Below are 22,424 nucleotides of genomic sequence, written 5' to 3' on the forward strand. Positions count from 1 at the left end.
TTGCAAGTATCAAAATATCTGGTTATAAAAGTGACTTAAGTCGTAAAGACAATCTCATGTCACAATCACGGGCCAGGGATCACGCTGTTGCTCAGAAATGGTATCAGAATCCCAGGATTTATTTCTCTCAAATATGCCATCCTTCCTGGGTAGCAAATACATGGTTGCAAGATATTTGCTACAGTTCCATCCATCATGTTCATATTAAAGGCAGATGAAAAGGGAGACAGGTGGCAATAGCTATCTTTCTTTTATCTGAATGAATGCGGTTAGTGTGGCTTCCAATCACTCCTCTGCCATCTTGCCTCCCTATTTTTTTCTTTTTTTTTTAAGAAGAGAAAGTAGACAGATACATGCTGGTAGATGCTAACTGTACATATTCACATAGAAACAGTGTAATCTCTCAGCCTATTATACAGAGAAATGAAGAAAAAAAAGCTAGAATACTATGCACTACTACAGTGGGTCTTAGCACCCTCTAGCTTCCAGCAGAGCTAAGGAAGTGGAAGGGCTTTCTTTTTTCCTCACAGAGCACATGCTGTTGATTCCATAAAGTTTTTGTCAACATAGGAAGGGATAAAAATGAATTTGGAACAGGAAGGAGCAGAGATTCTTTTGCTACTGTATTCTGCTCAAGGTACGTCCCCTCCAAATCAGATGAGAACCATGGTGTAAAAGAGAGAAAGGAGACCTCAAAAAAAAAGAGGGAAACTGAGCACAAGGGGGGAAACAAAGACTGCAACTTGCTCCCAGGGATTGGAGAAAATTAAAAAAGATTGGAATCCATCAGTGTTCCATTAGTCATTGTCTCCTTCATCTTTCTCTCCTTCCTCCCCCTCATCATCATCTTCATCTTCTTCTCCTTCATCGTCATCCCCTTCTTCATCAATATCTTCCATCCCTTCTTCTCCTTCTCCTCCTCCTCCACCTTCTCCTCCTCCTCATTTTTCTTCTTTTTCTCCTCCTCCTCCCCCTCCTCCTCCCCTCACCCTCCCCTCCTCCACCTTCTTCTTCTTCTTCTTCTCTTCTTTTTCTTCTTCCTCTTCTCCTCCTCCTCCTCCTCTTTCTTCTCCTTCTTCATCATCCATATCAGGGATGGGTTTGGCCAAATATCATCTTTGATGACTTCTCCTAACTCATCTACACCTGTATCAGAATGGTCAGTAAACCAGGCAAAAAATTTCTGTGATTCCTCATGCTGCCTCTTCCTGCTGGCTTTATTCTGCACTCAACTTGAATGTTTCATTAAATTCTTTCAAGATTTCCATTTTATTTCAGTGGACTTTGAAGATGGACCACCACTCTCTTTCAGATGAAATAAAAATAAAAATCTATTCTATTACCTGATTTAATATTTTCAAATTATGTCACTTCCACTCTTGTCAAATAATGTAGCACTTTTTCATCCTCCTACCTAAAGCAGTGCAGACACTTGTGGATGATTGACAAATGTTGTTACCCCCAAAATTTGGGAATTTGGCAATCAATTCTGACCTATTCTAAAAAAATGGTTGGTGGAGTTTGTTTTATTTTTGTTCTACTTTCAGAATCTCTTCATTGCCTTGTTCATTAAGTCTATCTATTTCATTTTGTACTTCATCAATACGTTCAATTGCTTCTTGCTGTTCTTTTTCTTCCTTTGGCAAGTCCTGAGAAGTTGACTTCTTCTCTGTCCTGGGGGCAGGAGTAGGTCTCGGTTTCTTCATTAGGGGTGAGAGGAAAGACTGGTGTTTGGGAGACATGCTGTGAGAAAAGTTGAAGAATCTGACCAAAGGGAAGTTGCAAGACTGGACAAAGTTCTGACAAAAATCCAACCTTTTGTTTTTCTATCCAATGCTTTTATTCTGGGTTCTGTTTCCTTCCTTCCTTCCTTCCTTCCTTCCTTCCTTCCTTCCTTCCTTCCTTCCTTCCTTCCTTCCTTTCTTTCCTTCTTTCCTTCCTTCCATCTATCCATCCTTCCTCCCCTCCTTTCTTCTTTGGATGTCACTCTTGAATGGTAGTTTAAATGAGAAGAACACTTTTACTCTTAATAAGTTAAAATACTACTTCATTTCCTGGTATCAATTTATTATTGCCAGGAGGAGAGCTGATCAGCTTGATTTTTGTTCCTATTTAAGGTAGTATATTGTTTTTACTGGTAACTGTTATTACTTTATTTTTATATTTGATGTTATGCTTTTTAATTACTATTTGCCTAGATGTAGATTTATTTATATGCATCTGACTTAGTGCTTAGAGTGTACTTGCCATGTAAATATTTGTGTCTAGATTTTGGAAAAACTTCAGTTATAAATGCCAGAAATATTGATTCTGCATAATTCTCTCTCTCTTTTTTCCTGTAACTTCTATTAAAGGGATGTTGTGGTGTCCCAACTCCCAATCTATTCTCCATATCTTGGCCATGTTTTTCTTCTCTTTGTGTCTTTGTGCTTTATACCAGATGAATTTTCCAATATCATTTTCTAATTCACTAAATTATTCTACTATTCAGCCTATCTACTGACGTATCTTTATTAAAGATTAGACATTTTATTTCTGTAATTTCCTTTTGATTCTTTTACACATTTGCTTATTCATATTTCAGTTCTGCTTGTTTTTATTCCTTAATTTCCTTGTTTTTGATAAATATGATTTGTTCTTTCTTTCTTTATTTCTTTTTTTCTTTCTTCCTTTCTCTCTCCCCCTTTTAGTATTCTAAACATGCTCAAAATCTTGGTGAGACCAGCATCTAAACTTACTGGACAAAAAGAGAGGTCATATTGACCTCTCACCTCACTAGACTTGTAGTTTCTTTTAGCTATATCTGCAGGTAGTTGTTCTTTTTTTTTTTTTTTTTTTTTTTTAGCCTCATTACTGGAGCATGATAAATCCATCCTAAGCCTTGGTTTTAAGCAATTAACTTTGCTCATTTCCCTTATTATCTCTATAGCCCTTTTAGGCCATGCTACCCCACTGGAGACAAACTTCTGGCCATTCCTACTTTGTTTCTAAGACCTAGAACTAGCAGGCCAGTGGTTCCAGGACTCCCTATCATTTTTATTTCTGATTAATTTTGGATCCACAGAGATGTTTTTGTTGTTTTTTAGCTTAGTTGTCTTCTTATTTTTATCTCTCTATATATAGTAGAATTGCAATATGTTTAGAGCGGGAGAGATATGACAAATTGTGATCTTCCTAAGCTATTTCACCTTAATCCTTTTATTTATCTTTGACTATTTGTAATTATACTTTTTTTTCAAAATAAATGAACAGAATTGTTTATGATGTAAAAGACAATCTCTTGGACTTTGGATGACCACTGGAAAATTGTTCACCCTTGAAACATCTTAAAGTTAGATTTTCATTAGGAGAAATTTGGGAAATGTGTCACATTTTCCAACAATAAACATTAAAATTTCATATTTTGTGTCTCTTATCCATTTTAATCAATAATAGTGTTCCCTTACCCCTTTTTTCCTCCATATTATTTATTTGTTGATAAATCTGGGTTGGTTACATAGTCATTTTATTTACAAAATTAGTTAGAAACAATGACATTTCTTTTTGAGAATAAGCTTAATTTTATTCTAAGTATAGTTAGGTAGCAAAAGATTGATGAAGGAGCACTCTGAAAAATATATTTTAACCTATATTTTCATATCGAGGTAGAATAGTCTGTATTAATTATACATTGTTGTGTGTCAAATTACTCTAAAACTTAGGAAGTAGATCAATGAACATTTATTATCTCACAGTTTCTGGTGGCCAGAAATTTGGAAGTAATTCAGCTGGGTGGTTGCTCAAGATCTCTTGTTAGGTTGCAGTCAAGTTGTCAGCCAGGACTGTAGTTCTGGAGAGTTAAGATTAGGACTGTATGATTCTGATACAAGACGGTTCACTCACATGGCTGTTGGTAGGAGAGTTCAGTTCCTTGCCACTTGGACCTCTCCATAAGAATGCTTACTGAATGCCCTGGCTTTGCCAATGTGAGTGCTCTGAGGAAAAAAAGAGCTAAGACAAAAGTCATAGTATTTTGTTACTTGAGCTTAAAAGTTACACACCATCACTTTTGCCACATAGGACTGGTCACACAGAGCAACGCTGGTACAATCTGAGAGGGGAGTGTGAATACCAGAAGGTAATCATCATTGAAGACTACTTTGGTGATTAGTTACTTAAACTGGCAGTAAACCAGAAATAAATGGATTTATTATTCTATCACTGATCTCACAAGCTATGTAACATCTTTCCTTGTGGTAAGCTCCAGAATAGGGTATTGATATGATAGTATTAAAATGAGAACCTCTGTTTTCAAATTCAATTCACATTTTATATATGATAGGAAGTACTTCTTGTCATATGAACATTTCTGACACTGTGAAAAGATGCATCTATCTTCAGTAAAATAGACAATAATCTCTAAGTACCTTTCCAATTGTACAAGCTTGTTTTTGATGCGTGCCCACCTGCTTGCAGTGAGCATGGAACTCTGTGGATGGTTCGTTGAAGCATGAGAAAAACATACACAGAGACAACCAGGTCCTGTGGGGGAATAGGGACAAAATGGCCACCCTCTCTCAAGTGGGGAGAGTGCCTTTGGCCACCCTCTCTCCTGGAGGGCACCCCATGTCCATACCCAAGCAGATTTTTATCGAGAAAACAGACTTAGTTTGTGGATTCACAGTCTGGCATGAAAGATCAAAAGATGTAGGCAACTTACAAAGGTGGGGACAGAACTCCTGCTGAGATTCTGGGCAAGGGTTGTGGTCTTTAACATATGAAAGGGCTACAGGTTCCAAAAGTTTCCTGCCTGTGCTTTTAAATTCCAAGTTAATAACATCCTCCAGCAAACAGATCTCACAGGATCTTGCATATTCTATGTTCCAGGCTTGATCACCCCTGGGGTCTGCTGTTTCTGGTCTGAACTGCCCCTGCAGGCCTGAGTTAACAGAGAAGACAAAGGCAGCCAGGAGACTTGGATTTCTCACATCTAAGAACAAGGACTCAGGCTTTGTGACAAAGCCAAGGGGGCAGGGGTTGATGTCCATCACCCCTTCATTTCCACAGCCCCGAGTCCCTTCCCAGAAGCCTCCACGTAATCATGCCTGTCTTAGGCGGTTCCCTCCATGGGAAATCTTCCCCGTCATTGGCTAACTGATCAAGCTAAGAGGTTTCGGTACAGAACAGGCAGTGTTCATGCCAGGGAAATAAGTTTTGTCTCCTTCAGTGGCTCCTGGTCCAGAGGTCTTTCACTCAGCTTAAGTCACGGGGGGTTACAGCTTCCTGAGTCACAGGGGGGGCGGCCCCCAATGTGTTTTTCTATGAGGTTTCCCCAGAATGATAATTTTACACATAGCTGTCATATCATTAAGCATTTCAGGGATGATCTCAGCAACAAAAGTGAATGAACTACTCAGAAAACACAATCAAAAGGTATCAGAGTTTTTTAGGTTATTACAGTTCTCATTAGTACAACATAGTTAATATTTCAGGCATGTACTATTATTGTTATTTTGTCTTTATGGAAATAAGAAAAAAGAGTACTTGTAATAATGCCATGCATTTCAAAAATGTCATCAGAATAAGAATTATGCATGCACAAGTGACATATTCATTATTTTATTGCTTCTTATGTTAACTATATTAACAAGGACACTTACTCATATAAATTAAAGGCATGGGCAAAGGTGGAATATGGTAGATATGATAAACATATAAAGGAGCATATTTATCAGTTAGTATTCACAAGCTTTTTTTTTCATAATTCAAATAATAAGACATTAGAACTGGGAGAGATCCAAGATGGCATAAGAGTAAGTGGAAGTTACACTAACCTCTTCCCAGGATAAATCTGGAATTATAAGTAAATTGTGGACAAATCATCTGGAACAAAAAAACTGAACAATGAGAAGTGAGAGAGAAGCCTTATAACCATGGACAGAAGGAAGAATTAGCTTCAGCACAAACTGACTGGTAGAGAGTGTGGTGGAGACTCCAGAGGGCTGGCTGGGCACCACAGATGGCAGCTGAAGTGCTGGAGGGATAACTAGGCAGCTGATTGGATGCCCTGAGAAGTGTGGGGCCTAAATCTCAAGCTGAGATCCCTAGCCTAGAGCACCAGAGCCTGAATGGTACACATATAACATCCAAAGCTGCAGGGTTGCTCTCTGCCAGGTATAGACAAATGGAGATGCAAAGAGTCATTTAAAGGGCCAATGCATAAATTTTAATTTGCAGACACTTACCCTGGGCTCCGGCAATGGTGGAAAGATGCAGAGTGGATTAGAGATGCCTAAGGACAGACTGGGGACAGAGGCTTTGGGGAGAGAACTGAGATAATAGCTGTCAAGATCCTGGTGTTGAGTCATCCCCCATAAGGCTGCAGCCATCCTGCTCAGGCAGACCCCATAAGGCTGCAGCCATCCTGCTCTGAATGCACTCCCGTCCAAGCAGCAGCAGCCTGAGGGGAAACAATGTGACTCAGGAAGGACTCTGTCCCACCCTATGGTACTTAAGTCTCACTGCTGAGTGCAGAGTGACTAGATTAACCAGTGAAGGAGACAGCCACACAGCAGATCCTTGGTAGCCTGGAACAGGCTGCTAAAGGCCAGACAGGTGATGGAGAAAGTAGAAGAAGGAAGTGTCAAAATTAAATCCTTGAGGTCATTTGTAAATGTACTTTTTCACTCAATCTGCCCTCCATTCCCTTAGGTAATTACAAGTTGCTTGTATAAAGGGATTGTCATCAGCCTTAGAAAGATTGATACAAGCAAAACTAACACTTCCCTTCCTTTGTAATTAATTCTTGAAGTCACAGATTTCTACACTTATATAAAAAAGGAGACAAGACAAAATCAGTCATCTTAGAAACTTCAATAGCAACCTACTCTCTTTCAAATATCAAACAGCAACTTCCCTCTCCATACTTCAAAAGATTAATACAGTATTTGAAATTATTTTTTCATTCTACTATTATTATAATGCTCCAAATTTAAGTTACTATAGTAACCATTTTGGATTTGAGTGAGGGCTCCATTACTGTCACTTCAATTGTTTGGTTTTATTTTCTGCTCTAGCTACACTAGAGTTTAAAAAATGAAAATGCATTTATCTTTTAACCTTTTCTAAATATTATGGAACATACAGACAATTCAGACAAAGATTCTGTATAACTATTATTGGAAATATCTGTTTATATACCAAGCATAGATGTCTGTTTTAGAAACACCCAGCATTATATTAAAGCAGAATATTTTTCTGTATAATTAGTATCAGAGTGATAGCAGCTAATCTTCAACACTCCCCTAAAAAGCAAATAACAATGCAACTACTTCTGCAATACATAATTATTAAAGGACATTTGTTTTTGACTTTTTGTAGATAAATATAAAGATGGTGATCATGGGCTTTATATCATTATACAATTTGTGCATTAAGAGTTAGGACACCATAATAGATTCATATTATTTTGTCATAATATTCATCAAAATACCAATTAATGTGATTTAACTTGTTGACTTCTGATTTTTTAAGAAAATTCCCCATGTGCTTGATTATTTTCAACTGTTTTACTGGTTTTTAACCCTTAAAAATCATTTTTGGATATTCCCTGAGGCTTGTAATAAGTGTTCTTTACTCCCTCTGGTTGCCTTTCAATGGCATCAATTGGAGACCACTTCAAACCAAATTCATTGTACATCTATGCTATATATTCCTGGGGTGCATTCTATATGAGGGTAGGTTTGTGACAAAATCTTCTCAGGAGTATTTCATCCCCCTTCCTATTCCTTCCCCTGATCTTTTTAAGTCCAGAGCAGCCTTCTTTCTGGGCTTATTGGGTGGGAGAGGATCAGGAGCTGACAAATTATTGCTGGTTCATCCTAACCCTGAAAGTGTAGCCCTCTGGGACTCAGTTTAATGCTGGAAGAGGTATCCTGTATGTGTTTTTAGATAACATTCTCTCCTCCTTGACTTCTGTCACCATTACTGTTCCAGTGTTTTCAAGCTAAAAGCAACTTTTGCATTCAAATAATACTCCAGGCTCTTTGGACTCAAGTTTTCCTCAAAGTTGGCCTGGCATAGCTATACTATCATTTCAACTCCTCAGTGCTTTTAAGGTGATTTATTCAGAGTTGTTTTCAGCCAGTGGGTTTGATCCAAATGACCGAGTACCTAACCTGCCCTTTTGGGATACTGCTATTACATTTTTATTGTATAAAATTATGCATTTGTGTTTAACAATTATGATATTTGCCTTTAAGAATGTACAGTACAGAAAGATCAAGGGAATGTAGGCCCACAAGTCCTTATTTGTTTTAAGAGATTAGCAATGACATGGAACACTTATCTGGTGTAGACTTTGGGGGGGGAAACTTCTGAGTCTTTTTATGGATTGTCCCATTAACATTATGAAATTGAAGTACCCATATATATTGACACCACTTTCCTCATGGAGTAACTTCAATTGGCCAGTAAGTTGCATCCTGGCCTTGAAAAAATAACCACCAAAGCGAAACCACTCTTAGCTGGTTTCTCAGCCACCTCCTCCTGGTCTTGAACTGCCTTGTAGTGGTCAAGATCCAGCCACTTGAAGTTAGGGACAGCTGTAGGAACAGCTAGCTATGATTCAGACTGTAGAGATAGCATTAGCAGCTTCTTCTCTCATGTCCTGATGTCTCAGCCCTCCCACATATGTCTGTGACAAAGGCAGATTCCTGATTCTAGCCATGGTTAAGTAAATAAGCTTGGGCCAGGTCTGTGACTTTTTAACTGTTTAATAATAATTAGGTTCATGACTCAGTCCTTCAGTAATGAAAACAATGGATTTGATTCTGAGGGGACAAATCAGTAACACCAGGCACCACAGCTTCGAGGGCAGGATTGTGGTGATAGTGGTATATCACCACTGGTATAGTGGTGATATACCACTATAGATTTAGTGGTATAGATTTTATAGAGGAAAAACATCTATGTTCACTAAAGACACAATTTTGGTGTTAACATGCTTCCTAACACACACTGAAATCTTGTTTAACTTACCCAAGATTAATCAAAAGTATAGAAACGCATTGCAAAACTTAAAAAACTAAACTTAAAATCACAAGGTTTTTTAAAGCATAATAAAATAGAGGTCATCTGTAATTCACTGAGTATTAACTCATTGTTTGTACATGTGCATAAACAGCACATTTTACCTAAGACAGTGGAATTTAAAAAATAATTAGTCCATTAAAATTAGTTCAATGTCTTTAGAAATCAATAGGCCAAAATACAAAGTAAGGTTTATTTATCCATGAATTAATTGAACTACCATTTTAATTTATTTATCAGTGAAACAAAATTACTACTCTTCTATAAAATAATTATTTGTATTTGTATAGTATTTCATGGTTTATAAGGTACTTACACACCCATCATTTTATTTAATTGTCTTAACAGTCTGGGAAGTAAGCATTATCACCATTTTACAGATTAAAAAACAAACTCAAGGCTCATTTAGAATACAGGTCTTCCTAAGGTCACAGAGTTGATCAGTGGCAACTAAGTCTCAAATTCAGTTACCTGATTTACAACCCAGTGCTTCTCCCACTAAGTTCATAATTTACATTGTTGTTGTCATTGTAGAATCAATGCCATCCTAAGAAAAAGACAACATAGGCAGATGAACAATGGGAAAGGACATTTCATGTACTTTCAGTTCTGGTTTTTCAAACACAGGATTATATAACTACAGACAGAAACACTCCCTCATCATGAAATCATAGCAATGCCTACAAAATAAGCAATGTCTAAATAAACAATGTTTCAACTGTTTACTAAGGGAATTTTGCCTTCTAACAAAAAGATTTTTCCCTCTTTACAAATGGAGTTAAGGTGTACGTAACATGGTCAAGGCTAAATAAACTGTTAAATTGTTTTTCTCATCCTTCAGTGTAAGAAAAAGTTGTTTTTCTTAGCTAAATTCGCAGAAGCAGTCTACATATTTTATGAATTTTCATTTAGTGCTACATCACCTTCCACCTTCAATTTACAACCGAAACTTTGAACCAGCGCCATAACTCATAGCCAAGATGAAATTGAGCAAGATTCTTAGAAGCACAGTAATGAAGACAACATGCATTTGAGAGACCTATAAAGTATGAATGAATGTTACCTGCCCCATCAATTCTGTTTGTATTAAATTCATATTAATTCTGTCTAAAATTATTTAAGACTTGCAGTTGATATAATTCCTAGTCATTAGTGCTTAAGATATCATACCTTTTTTAGGAAATATGAAAACATTATGTAAATAGTGCTCTATAAATGAAATATATTTGCAAGAGCTATCTCAATACAGCTAATGATTCTGTCAAATCAAAGCATTTCTGTTTTTTCTAAAAACTATAACCTTCACAAATTATTTGTTCTCTATTTCAATATATTCATTTAATAATTAGAGACATTTATAAATTAAAAATTAACAATACATACATATTCCAAGTTAGCAGGCCAAAGAGACTATTTTTTCTAATTGGTATTGAAACAAATCATTAGCATGTTATAGTACTTGTCTAACTTTTTTATATTCATTAATTATTCAGAATTAATTCTGTGAAAATCCAGAGAATGCCTATGATGATGAGTAAGATAAACAGCTGTTGTAGGAAATAAGAAATTTCATGAATTTATCATGTATTGAATTACACTTATAAAAAGTGTGACTGCTAGAAATGTCTGATAGCTTTTGAAAAATATAATTACTAAATATTAGTGGAGAATGCACATTAACATTTGCCCATTAAAACCCAGTGATATAAATAGTGATGGAAGGAGACTTGACTTAGGGTGGTAAACACACAATACAATATTGCAGGTGATATATTGTAGAATTGTATACCTGAAACCTATGTAATTTTATTAACCAATGTCACCCCATAAATTCAATAAAAATAAATCTAAAATTCAATTACAATTTTCTAAATTATTAAGATTTATTAACCTTGTGCAAGGTTATATGTAAATATTCAAATGCTTTTTATTTGTACAGTACTTCATATATATTACCTATTTCACATGCATTGCTTCATCTGCTCCTCTCAGCAATCCTGGGAGATAGGTGGAGCTGTTAGTGAGCCCATTATAAATGCAGAGAAGACATGCCCATGCTTAGAAGCCCAGCAGAGGAAGTGCCAAGTATTTTCCAAATACTAGATATTGACAATATAATGAACAAGAGCATAATCGGAAAGCTTGTAATCTAACAAAGAAGATAACTAAACAAGCATTAAGAATGAACTGTGGTGAGTATTCTGATGGGAAAATCAAGGATGTTATGGAAGTTCATAATAAGGCACCTTACTTTAGTTTTAGAGGAGTCAGGGAAAGTGCCCCTGAAGGAAGAAATATTTGGCAGGCAGGAAATCAGGAATTTCCTTGCAACACATGCTCAGTGTTTTATATTTTATTGTGAAGGCTGTAGAATCTGGCAGGAGGTGTGCCAGGAATGAGGGGAAATGCTGCAAACATAGGTCTGGGATAGACAAAAGTTTGTATTCAAATTAAAATACAATTCACTAACCACTTAATGGAGACCAGGAATTGTGATTAATTTATTTCTGCAATCTGTATTTTATTTAATCTTCACATCAACCCTAGGATTCAACTACTAACAGTATTGACATTGGTATAAGTGTTGTTGTTATTATTATTATTATTACTAGTAGTGGTAGTAACAGTAGTGTTTGACCTAAATGTGTAAATAAATAAAACTTCATGATCACTTAAATACATTATAATAGGTCACTAGACAGCAGACATGGTACTAATCCTTTTTCTTTTCTTTGTTTAAAAGATTTTATTTATTTATTTTTAGAGAGAGGGGAAGAGAGGCAGAAACAGAGGGAGAGAAACATCAATGTGTGGTTGTCCCTTGTATGCTCCTAACTGGGGACCTGGCTCATAACCCCAACATGTGCCCTGACTGGAAATCAAACCAGCGACCCTTTGGTTCACAGGCCAGCACTCAATCCACTGAACCACACCAGTCAGGGATACCCCTTTTTCTATAAAATGATGAAAAAAATGTCAAATGGGATCTGAAAGACATACATCCAGGTACTACATTAATTGTTTCTGGATAGGAGAATTATGAGCACTTTCTAAACTTATATTGGCTTGTTTATATGCATATATATATGTATATACACATATATTTATGCATGATTGTATATATATATGCAACAAACATGTATTGCTTTTATAATAAACTAAAATAAAATTATTCTTGAACATTAAACTTTTCTCAACTTTTTCCTTTCATAAAAAGCAAAGACAATTGAATGAAAATTAAATATAAATAAAAATTAAATATGGAGAAAACGTTCTGGAAAAAAAATGGAGCCCAAATATATGGTGACAGAAGGAGACTGGACTGTGGATGGTGAGCACACAGTGCAATATGTAGATACTATGTTGTAGAATAGTGCACATGAAACTTGTATAATGTCATTAACTAATGTTACCCCCCAAAATTAATTTTAAAATGGATAAGAATGTTTAAAGATGCATAGAGGGCTGTAAAACAGCCAATGTTGCACCCAGATGGCCAATTCCCAAAAAAGTAATTATGGTGATTGCTATGGGTGGAATTCATAAAATAAACCCCCAAACCATGTGTTGAAACAATAACCCCCAATGTGACTATATTTAGAGATAAGCCCTTTAAGGAGGTAATTGAGGTTAAATGAGACCCCAACGGTAGGTAGGGTCCTAACTCAATCTAACTGGTGTCTTTAGAAGAAGAAGAAGAGACACCAGGGATGCATACACAGAAAGGAAAGGCCATATGAAGATACACCAAGAAGACAGCCCTTTAAAGACCAAGAAGAGAGGCCTCAGAAGAAAACAAACCTGTTGATATCTTGATTGTGGTCTTATTAGCTTCCAGAATTGTGAGAAAATACATTTTTATTGTTTAAGCCACCCAAGAATGTGGTAAATTGTTATGCTGGTGTGAGCAGATTAATACTGTTATTTATTTTCAACCATATCATTATATTGACCAACTTGCTTTCAGAAAAAAAAAGAAAAACACACAAGGAAAAACATTGTTTTTATTTTGGGGAAGGTTTTCATATTGGTTTGCTTTGGGTTTTGTATTTTCTATTGAGAGGAGGGTGGACACTCTGCACTAAGCTTTAGCCGAGTGTGATTCTACTGGTGCAGGTGTGAGAGCAAGGGGAGCTAAACCTATGTCCAAGACAAAATAGTGTAGTAAAACAAGGGGCCATCACATCCTGACTGGCACCAGGATGTAGGATGCATAGGTGATCTTAGGCAAGAATCAGATCTGAGTCCCATATAGGAGACACAGGATGAAGAGCAAAGGTTGGGAAGGTGAAGTTTGGTGAGATCACCTGAAGCAACAGCCTGCATTGGGGACATTTTATAAAGAATCAGCTGTTGCCCTGGCCAAGTAGTCCAGGTGGTTAGAGCACCATCTCAATATGCCAAGGTTGCAGGTTCAATCCCTGGTCAGGGCACATACAAGGGTCAACCAATGAGGGCATAAATAAGTGGAACAACAAAAATCAGTCTCTCTCTCTTTCTCTTTCTCTCTCTTGCTCTCTCTCTAAAATCAATTTTAAAAGTTTAAAAAGTATAAAATAAAAATAAAATAATCAGAAACCATCATCAAAATGAAAAAAGAATGGACTCCATGGGAGAACATATTTGCCAATGATACATTGGATGAGTGTTGAATCTTCAAAATATATAAAGAACTCACACAACTCAAAACTAGGAAGACAAACAATCTAATTAAAAGCTGAGTAAAAGACTTGAAGAGACACTTCTCTAGGGAGGACATACAGAGAGTCCAGAGACATATGAAAAGATGCTTAGTATTGCTAGCTATCGGAAAGATGCAAATTAAAACCACAGTGAGATACCACTTCACAATGGTGAGAATGGCCATCATAAACAAATCAACAAACATCAAATGTTGGAGAGGTTGTGGAGAAAAGGGAACCCTAATGCACTGTTGGTGGGAATGCAGATTGGTGCAGCCACTGTGGAAAACATTATGGAATTTCCTGAGAAAACTAAAAATGGATCTGCCTTTTGACCCGGCAATTCCACTGGTGGGATTATACTCTAAAAATCCTGAAACACCAATTCAAAAGAACATATGCACCCCAATGTTCATAGCAGCACAATTTACAATAGCCAAGTGCTGGAAGCAACCTAAGTGCCCATCAGTAAATGAGTCGATCAAGAAACTGTGGTACATTTACACAATGGAATACTACACAGCAGAGAGAAAGAAGGAGCTCCTACCCTGTGCAATAGCATGATGGAATTGGAGAGCATCATGCTAAATGAAATGAGCCAGGAGGTGAGGGGCAAATACCGTATAATCTCACCTTTAAGTTGAACCTAAATCAACAAAAGAAAAAAGCAAACAAAATATAACCAGAGACATTGAAATTGAGGACAGGCTGACCAGAGGGGAGAAGGGAGGGGATTATAGGGGAAAAGAGTGAAGGGTTTGCAGGAACAATTATAAAGCACACATGGACAATAACAAGGGGGTGGAAACAGGGAAGGGAGGTGGGGAGGACTGGGGTGGTGTGGAGGGGTGGGGAAAAAGGCAGAAAACTGTACTTGAACAACAATTAAAAATGTTAAAAAAATAAAATAAAATAAAACCACAATGATGCATCTCCTCAAAAAGGCCAAAATGGCCATCTTTTGCAAAACAACAAACAACAAATGTTGGTGAGAATGTGGAGAAAAGGGAAATCTAGTGCATTGTTGGTGGGAATGCAGACTGATGCAGCCACTGTGGAAATAGTATGGAATTTCTTCAAAAAATTAAAAGTGGATCTGCCTTTTGACCCAGCAATCCCCCTGCTGAGAATATACCCTAAGAATCTTGAAACACCAGTTGAAAAGAACTTATGCACCCCTATGTTCATTGAAGCGCTATTTACCATAGCCAAGATTTGGAAACAGCCTAAGTGCCCATCAGTAGATGAGTGGATTAAAAAGCTGTCATACATATTCACAATGGAATACAACACAGAAAGAAAGAAGGGACTCCTACCTTTTGTGACAGCATGGATGGATCTGAAGAGCATTATGCTAAGTGAAAAAAGCCAGTTGTTGAAAGACAAATGCCATATGATCTCACTTACAAGTGGAGCCTAATGAACAAGATAAACTAATGAGCAAAATAGAACCAGAGGCATAGAAATATGTAACAGACTGACAGTGATTAGATGGGAAGAGGGAGGTGGGGACTGATTGAAAGAAGGTGAAGGGATTAGTCAAAGAATACACATGAAGGATCCATGGACAAGGACAATGGTGTGGGAGTTGACTATGGAAGTGTGGGAGCAGGCTGGGTGGAGGGGGCTGAAGGGGGAAATATCGTCTATGCTGTAATAGCATAAACAAGAAATCATTAATATAAAAGAAAAAAGGAACCAGCTGTTGAGTCTGTGGTGAGCTAGTAGAGATCTTTTACAAATATATAAAGTCTAAACAAAACCATGAGAATTGCTTCTGAGGGAGGGAGGGAGGGAAAGGAGGAAAGGAAGGAAGGAAGGAAGTGGGTATGAGAGGGAAGTAGAGTTATTGAGATAAGAACACCGTCTGAATTATCCGCCCATAATTACCAGCTATCTATTGAAAGGTGGAGAAAAACTAAGATTGTTATTCGTTATTTCACGTTCTACCCTAAGCTGCCACAAACAATATTTCAGATAATTTAATTTAAATGCACATTCACCCAACCAAAGTGCCCATACATTTCAGATCAATCTCTAATTATACCATATGGTTACATCATTGATCTTGATAATGCTTTTTGTTTACTCTTTTTTTTCTTTTTTGATAATAAGTGCATAAGTATGGGGATTAAGAACCCAGATTGTGGAGTCAAACTACCTGGATTCAGATTCAGGTCCTACCTTACTAGCTGTGTTTCCTTTGGAAAGTTACTTAATCTCTCTGTGCTTTGGTTTCTGAGCAAAATTTGTTTTAAGGTTTAATGAGATAATACATACGCTTAGTTAATAATATACACACTTAGTTAATAACACACTTAGATTGATACCAGGAACAGGTAATGCTCTATAACTATTGACTCTTAGAATCATTAATTGTGATATTAAAATGAGAGTTTATCACAGAAAGATGTCCTTTCTGAACCACATTCTATTTTACTAGAATGTTTTAATTTTTTCCAGTGATATAAGATAATCTAGTATTAGTTTGTTTCTGTTTTTTCATTTTTATAATATAATGGATATTACATTCTAGTTATAAAATATAAAAATATAGAAATATAAATATAATACATAGTAATATAGCTATAAATATATAATATAAAATTATAGAGTATTTTGAAATGTAAATGACAAATAATAAATGAAATTATGAATAGCTTCTACATTCAAAATAACTACTCTATTTTTTCAAATTTCTATGAATTCTTCAATCTATTATACAAATTTCAAATCACAAAATAGATGTAATTTTTTTCCTTTACAGAGTAATAAAAAGTTTTTCCTGTCATAAAATAATATTTTTGAATGTAATTTTAATTATTGCATAATATTCTATTAAATGAATATACCACAATTTATTTAGCCATTCATATTTTTAGACACTGAGGTTATATCTTTTTCCTTCCTGCCCCCTTTCCTTCTCCTTATTTGCTGCTGTAATTAACACTTATGTATGCATCCTGGTACCAAAATATAAATAAATATATTGATAAATGAAAGGATAGATAGATAGAACTGCTTTGAACACATTTAACACCAATATTTGTTTATCATCTTAGATTATTACCTTAAGGACAATTCCTAGAAACAAAATTACTGGATCATCTTTGAAAATATATTTTATTTTATTAAATTAATTTGGGTGACATTGGATGATAAGATTATGTAAGTTTTAAGTGTATGATTCTATAATACTTCATCTGATATTGCATTGTGTGCTCCCACTTAAAACCAGGTCTCCTTCTGTCACTAAATATGGACCCTTTTTATCCTCTTCAACTCTTTGCCACCCCCTTCCCCCTGGTAAGCAGCATACTGTTGTCTGTGTCTATGGGTTTTATCATTTATTGTGTTTATTCATTTATTGCTTTTTGTTTATATCCCACATGAGTGAAATCATATGGCTCTCATCTTTTTTCATCTGACTTATTTCACTTAGCATGATACTCTCAAGATCCATCCATGTTGTCACAAATAGCAGTATTTAATCTTTTTATTGGCTGAGTAGTATTCCATAGTATATATGTAGCACATATGTATCACAAATATGTATACATATATACACATTTATATATGTATAAATATTGGATATATTTATCCAATCATACACTGAAGGACATTTAGGTTGTTTCCATGTCTTGGCCACTGTGAACAATGCTGCAGTGAACGTAGGGGCACATACATCTTTACAGATAAATATTTTCAAAATTTTAAGGCAGATGCTCAGAAGAAGGATTGCTGGGTCATATGGTAGCTCTGTATTTTTTTATGAACCCCCATACTGATTTCAATACAGGCTGTGCCAGTATACATTCCTATGAGCAGTGTATAAGGGTTTATTTTTCTCCACAACCTCTCCAACAATTGTCATTTCTTGTTTTGTTTTGACAATGGCCATCCTAACAAGCATGAGGTGGTATCTCATTGTATTTCCATTTCCCTTATAGCTACTGAAGTTGAGCATTTTTCCATATGTCTGTTGCTCACTAGGTATCAAAAGTCATTTTTATAGTTTATTTTTATTGTATTTATTTTTTTTACACCCTCCATCTTTCTTATGCCTTCTTCTACTTCCACCCACACCCTGTCCCCCAAATCACCACACTGTTGTCAGTTTCTATGAGTCCTTTTTCATTTTGGTTCAATCCCTCCCCCATAGCCCCTCCGCCGTGAACCTGGTCTCTATTAATATTATATTGTCATTTCCTTCCAAATTGGTTGGACTAAATATTCACTTGCAATGTATAAGGGGTCTCATTTTCCCACTTATTACTAACACTGTATATTTCACTTCATATTTGCAAATTTGATGGGCAAAAATTATGTCATTCTTTTAATTTGATTTTTTGATGACAAGTAAAATTTAAATATATGCACTGATCATTGCATTTATTTTATGTAGTGTCTTTTAATAATATTAGATGACTTTTCATTTATTTGTTATATTTTATCCATTATATATTCAAGTTTATTTAAGGCATAAACATAACCATATCATACACAGCTGGAGTTTTAGTGATATCTTCCTCTATTTTCTTCTGTTTCTAATTTTTCTTGACAAACTCCTATATCATCTTCAGTCCATAACCTATGTTGATTACTTAACATGTATCCGTCCAGAGTTTTCTTCATACTCATATAATTAAGCACAGTAAGTGAAAGATAGAAAATTGCAAACAAAATGTATGTGAGGGGTGCATATGGGTATGTGTATATAGGAGCAACAGAAGAGGAAAGGAGTTGGGGAGCGGGAGAAAGAGAATGATTAAGAACATGAACACCTGGAGCCAAATGTCTATGTTGAAACCACATTTCTTCTCTTTACTAGCTATGTGAACTTGCACAAGTGAATTTACCTCTCAATATGCCTCAGTTTCCTCATTTGTAAAGTAGACATCATAACACCTACCTAACTAAATTAATACATGTAAATTCTTTTAAAATGATCTGGAGCATTGTATACATTATGTAAATATTAACTATCATAATATAGGAGAGTTTAGGGTCAAGACTTCTTTTACAAATATCATATTATATAATATACAAAATTTTCTGGAAGGAGGATCTTATTTTCTTGATAGGTGAGACATAATACTGTATTTCATTAAATTTTAAAATGTCTGATTGTAAGATACATTATTATGTTATTTTGTGTACCACTAAGAAAGAAAAAATACTGCACATTAAATATGTCACAATGCTTTCTCATCTCTTAGAATCATTTTATTATTGTTTAACATTCTTTTAGACATATTTACACATAGAACATTATCATGTATTATTTTGTGCATACATTTTTAAAAACTATTAAAAACTAACTTGGTTACAGTATTCATTTAAAGATACCTTCTCACATGAATCCAATTATTTTTTTGTTAATCTTTGCTCTTGTTTTTAAAATTTTTTATTTTTAATTACAGTCTACATTTAATTTTATTCTGTATTAATTTCAGGTGTATAGCAAAGTGGTTGGAAAATCATGTACTTCATAGAGTGGTCCCCTGGCTGTTTTAAGTACCCACCTGGCCCCATACATAGTTATTGTGACACTATTGAGTACATTCCCCATGCTGTAGTGTACATCTCTGAGACGATTCTGTAACTACCAATTCATACCTCTCAACCCCTTTACCTTTTTCACCCAGTCCCCTAACATCCTTCCCCTCTGACAACTTTCTGTCTGTTCTCTGTATCTGTGAGTCTATTTTGTTTGTTTGCTTCTTAGATTTCACATGTAAGTGAAATCATATGCCATTTGTCTTTTTCTGTCTGACTTATTTCACTTAGCATAGTAATCTCCAGGTCCATCTATGGTGTCACAAATTGTAAGATTTCACTCTTTGTTTATAGCCAAGTAGTATTCCATTATATACTTGTACCATAGCTTTTTTTCATCTACTTATCTATTGATGGGCCAATTCTTCCACACACTTCTAAGAGTCATCATCACCCATGTTTTTGCACACAATATTGTTTTCTGTGTTATCAAGAATATCAGTTGTGAGGCATTTCTTAAAAGAGTACTCCTCTATCACCACCAAGATTTTATTTGAAGCTAATGATACCCAGTCTGCAGTTATTAATGCTGGAATCTTCTAGAAGATATCAGAAAGTATTGATACAAGGTTTTCAAAAAACAATTGGGTCTCATATATTTTCTTCAATGATTTTGTTGAGTGAAACACTGAAGAATTATAGTTATTCAGTCATGTATCCTACAGCAATGCACATATTCATACATGTGCAGCAGGAGTAACTATGGCATGACAGTTACCTAGCCCACGGTAACTGTAGAATGTCATCAATTTTAAGGCACATTCCATTTTTAGAAATGAAAAACTGAGCGAAAGGGGTATTTTTGAATTAATAAATATAGTAACACATTATTTTGATTAAAAAATTCCTGTCAGTCAGTGAGCTTAATATATTTATATTTTTGAGGGAGCATTCATGTTTTTGTTTTTGCTTTTGTTATGCCTGTGTCATTTTTTCTACTGAGGCATTTTCTTTTTCTTCTCATTGTGTAATAGTTCTTATATATAACAGATATTAACTTTTTATCATCCTTAGTACCAGAATTTTCCCAAATCTATAATTTGTTGACTTATTGGATCTTTTCCTATACCAAATATTTTCATTTTATATAGTCAAATGCATTTTCTTTTTAAATATAACTTCAAGTTCTCCTGCTTTGCTTATGTCTCTTCTGTTCCTAAGTTATAAATATTGTGTCCTTACTTTTCTTTCAGGATTTTTATTTGTATTTGTTTACAGTTAGTGTTTAACCCATCTGCTTAACTAGTGTTGTTGTTTTTTTAAAATAATGTGAGATAGGAGTCCAACTTTATTCTCTTCCATATGGATAGGCATTTGTCCCATAACCACATATTAAATATTTAATCTTTTCCCACTGCTTCTGAAATACCATTTTTGTAATATATCAACTGTTCATATATGCTGGGGTCTATTAACTGATACATTTTATTCTTCAATTTATCTAGAATTTATTCTTGTGCAAAGAGTTACCCATTTCCTTAGAGTTATATATTGGGCTGATATTCATCTATCTTTCAATTTTGGCACCAGTATCAGACTGTTCAGTTTCTGCAGCTCTATAAAAAGAGTAAGTTTTTATATATGGTAGACAAGTCACCTCCTGCCAGTCTTACTCTTTTTTATCAGAATTGATTTGGTCATCTTTTTCATGTTTATCCTTTCAGATGAACTCTAAGATGTTCTGGTCATGTTACGTCTCTCTCCCCATACATATAGATACTAAACAAATAAAAAATACTGTGATGTGTTTTGGTGGGGGAGCTCAAGGAATTTATTTATTTGTTTGTTTTATTTTTTCAATTGGTTTGCATTCAACCTTATGTGATGTGGTTTCGATTGAGAAAGTGTGGCATGCTTCGAGCTCTCCATAAAGATGTACTTTCTATAACATGTTTCCCCATTTACTAGAGTCTTATTTTATGTATTCAATAGAGTTTTGTGGTTATCTTAATTTAGTCATGCATATTTTTGTTAATTTCATTATTTTGTATTTTATATTATACTTGTATTTTATATTTTGTATTTATATTTTGCATTTTATATTTGTATTTTACATTTTATGTTTTTTTTGTTTTGTTATCAAATGGGTTATTGAAATATAAGAAATACATTGATTTTAGTATATTAACGTCATAGTTTTATACAGATACTTCTCTACTTATGATGGGGTTGCACCCCAATAAACCCATTATAGGTTGAAATGATCATGTCAAAAATGCATTTAATTCACCTAACTTATTGAACATCACAGCTCAGTCTAGCCTACTTTAAACATACACAGAACATTTACATTGGTCTGCAATTGGGCAAAATCATCTAACCCAAATCTTATTTTATAAGAAAGTGTTGAATATCTCATGTAATTTATGTAATTATGATTTGCTGCCTTTTTGTTGGGCAACTACCTTGAGTTTCATTTAAAGAGTAATGGCCTTCCAATTCTCCCCAGAAGCAGGAGACATAGAAGGGAATTTTGTAGAAATGATATGATGTAAAAACACAAAACACAGTATACAAACACCACTGGCATGCCAGGAAACTATAGAGTATAGGTTGCTTACTATTATGAGGGAGTATTGTACCACATATATTTCTAGCATGGAAAAAGAACAAAATTCAAAATTTGAAGTACTGTTTCTACTAAATATGCATTGCTTTCACACCACTGTAAGGTTAAAGAGTAAAAGTCTTTTAGTTGTAAAAAAGTCAAAAAAAGTAAAACAATTGTAACTTCAACCACCATAAGTCCAGAATTGTCAGTAGTTTGTTTTCTATGGGTATGCAGATAAAGAATTACACCACTTACAAATAATAAATTTTCCTATTTTTATTTATAATTGATTTGTATCTTTATATTTTATGAACTCATTGACAAACATATCCATGTTACGTTAGATAATGGAGATAATGGTGATCAAACTTATTCTAAATTTTACTGGAAATATTTCTAGTTTTTCTTAAGTATTATGGCAATATTAGCTTTTTATCATGGGATGAAATTATCTTTCAATTTCTATTTTACCAGGAGTTTTCTACACAAATCTCTGTTAAGTTTTCCCTGCAAAAAAAGCATGTGTTGAAATATATTTCTCTTTTGATGGGTTTCTATGAATT

The 22,424-nt window shown here is 35.0% G+C and overlaps 1 pseudogene; it reads right to left on the bottom strand.

Annotated features, from left to right (window-relative positions):
- Positions 1-512: 512 nt before the first annotated feature.
- On the bottom strand, positions 513-1,742 carry LOC114505281 (annotated as a pseudogene).
- Between the last annotated feature and the right edge of the window lie 20,682 nt (positions 1,743-22,424).

The sequence above is a fragment of the Phyllostomus discolor genome, chromosome X (assembly GCF_004126475.2).
Source record: "Phyllostomus discolor isolate MPI-MPIP mPhyDis1 chromosome X, mPhyDis1.pri.v3, whole genome shotgun sequence".
In the NCBI taxonomy this organism is placed as follows: Eukaryota; Metazoa; Chordata; class Mammalia; order Chiroptera; family Phyllostomidae; genus Phyllostomus; species Phyllostomus discolor.